At 32.1% G+C, this 1,936-nt stretch overlaps 1 protein-coding gene across 4 annotated transcripts in view; it reads right to left on the bottom strand.

Annotated features, from left to right (window-relative positions):
* The window catches only part of LOC116852478 (juvenile hormone acid O-methyltransferase-like), a 17,891-nt gene that overhangs the window by 5,745 nt on the left and 10,210 nt on the right, over positions 1-1,936 (bottom strand). For 3 of the 4 annotated variants that reach the window (XM_032832910.1, XM_032832906.1, XM_032832907.1), the window contains exon 2: positions 1,737-1,764. The gene's annotated coding sequence lies outside the window, so the exon portion shown is untranslated. Of the gene's footprint in view, positions 1-1,736; positions 1,781-1,936 lie in introns of those variants that run through there. The other variant, XM_032832909.1, reaches the window with a different exon arrangement.

The raw sequence follows: 1,936 nt of genomic DNA, 5'->3' as shown, positions 1-1,936 counted from the left end.
TATTTAGCTAGTCAAAATTAGTAAGCAAAAAATGATAACGTTTTCACGCTTATTTTGGTAGGCAAAAAACTGCCTTTTTTACCATTATACTTCCTTAATAATAAAAAAAAGTTTGTGTCTCTACATTTGATTTATAGAAGTAACAAATTTTTATTTTAAAATGCGCTATATAAAATCCGCCATTTTACATATCGGAAGTCAGTCATCTAATTGATACTGGATTTTACCACTGTATTTAGCTAGTCAAAATTAGTAAGCAAAAAATGATAACGTTTTCACGCTTATTTTGGTAGGCAAAAAACTGCCTTTTTTACCATTATACTTCCTTAATAATAAAAAAAAGTTTGTGTCTCTACATTTGATTTATAGAAGTAACAAATTTTTATTTTAAAATGCGCCATATAAAATCCGCCATTTTAGATATCGGAAGTCAGTCATCTAATTGATACTGGATTTTACCACTGTATTTAGCTAGTCAAAATTAGTAAGCAAAAAATGGTAACGTTTTCACGCTTATTTTGGTAGGCAAAAAACTGCCTTTTTTACCATTATACCTCCTTGCGCTAACTGTATTTCGATGTTTTAATAGAAAAAGTAAAAAAAGAAATAGTAATATACGTGTAAAAGATTTTCCCAAACATATTCACATAATACAACGTCCAAAGTCAAGACGTAAATGTCTTTAAGACGTTTTAAGAACATATGTCTCGATTTTAGACGTTGTGTTGTGCGGGTTATTACTCCACTACGTAGTTATAAAATACAGTTCTCAGTGCACTCAGATCAAAATCATGGTTTTTCATATTATAATAATTATTACACTATTTATTATACCAATTATATTAATTATACTAATTATTATACTAATTTCTGTACGTGTATATAAAATTATTATACAGGGTGAATATTATATACCAGAACACCTGAATATCTCGAAAACAAAGCGTTGTATAAAAAAATGTTAAATACAAAAGTTGTAGGGTTTAAAAAGATCTATTTTATGATATTAGCAGTTTGACCTTGAGTTGCGTCATAAAGATCAGGTCAAGGTCACAATGATGTTTTTAAATAGATACCCCCATTTTTTATTGTATATTCTTGTAGCTTATCTCGAGAGCTTTCCAAAACACTATACTTAAGTATTTTTTCGTTAAGTACTTTTCGAGTTAAGAGGCTTCAAAGTTACGCTCTTTAGCATTAGCGCGCGTGGATACCGTAGTGACGAGCACGAACGCGCGCTCGTATTAATAGTAAATAGCGTAAGGCTGATGGCCTAAAAAACGTAAACGCAAGGGCAGCTCTCGTTTACCGCGCTTGTGTTTACGTTTTTCTCTGCCTTAGCTTACCTTAATCGGCCGGATATGATTTTCCTCTTGCCTTAATCGGCCGCGCGCTAATGCTAAAGAGCGTAACTTTGAAGCCTCTTAACTCGAAAAGTACTTAACGAAAAAATACTTAAGTATAGTGTTTTGGAAAGCTCTCGAGATAAGCTACAAGAATATACAATAAAAAATGGGGGTATCCATTTAAAAACATCATTGTGACCTTGACCTGATCTTTATGACGCAACTCAAGGTCAAACTGCTAATATCATAAAATAGATCTTTTTAAACCCTACAACTTTTGTATTTAACATTTTTTTATACAACGTTTTGTTTTCGAGATATTCAGGTGTTCCGGTATATAATATTCACCCTGTATAAACAAATAGATAACACTATAGCTTAAACGCTTACCGTTCTTGAAAAATCTTCAACACAGAATCTGGAAAACGTTAAACAGTTAACACCGTTGACGGATTATGAGAAAAAAATGCAACGTATACAGGATGTCCCGAACCTCTATGATGACCCTTGGTGAGAACGTAGAATGGATTGAAATGAATAAGAAAGTCCTGTGCCGTTTCGCGATATTCGTAATTTTCAAAGTTTTTAAA

This window comes from Odontomachus brunneus, unplaced genomic scaffold (genome assembly GCF_010583005.1).
Source record: "Odontomachus brunneus isolate Ranch 3 - 2012 unplaced genomic scaffold, Obru_v1 Obru_scaffold_228, whole genome shotgun sequence".
Lineage (NCBI taxonomy): Eukaryota > Metazoa > Arthropoda > Insecta > Hymenoptera > Formicidae > Odontomachus > Odontomachus brunneus.
The sequence above is the reverse complement of the archived record's forward strand: the minus strand, read 5'-3'. Positions and strand labels throughout refer to the sequence as shown.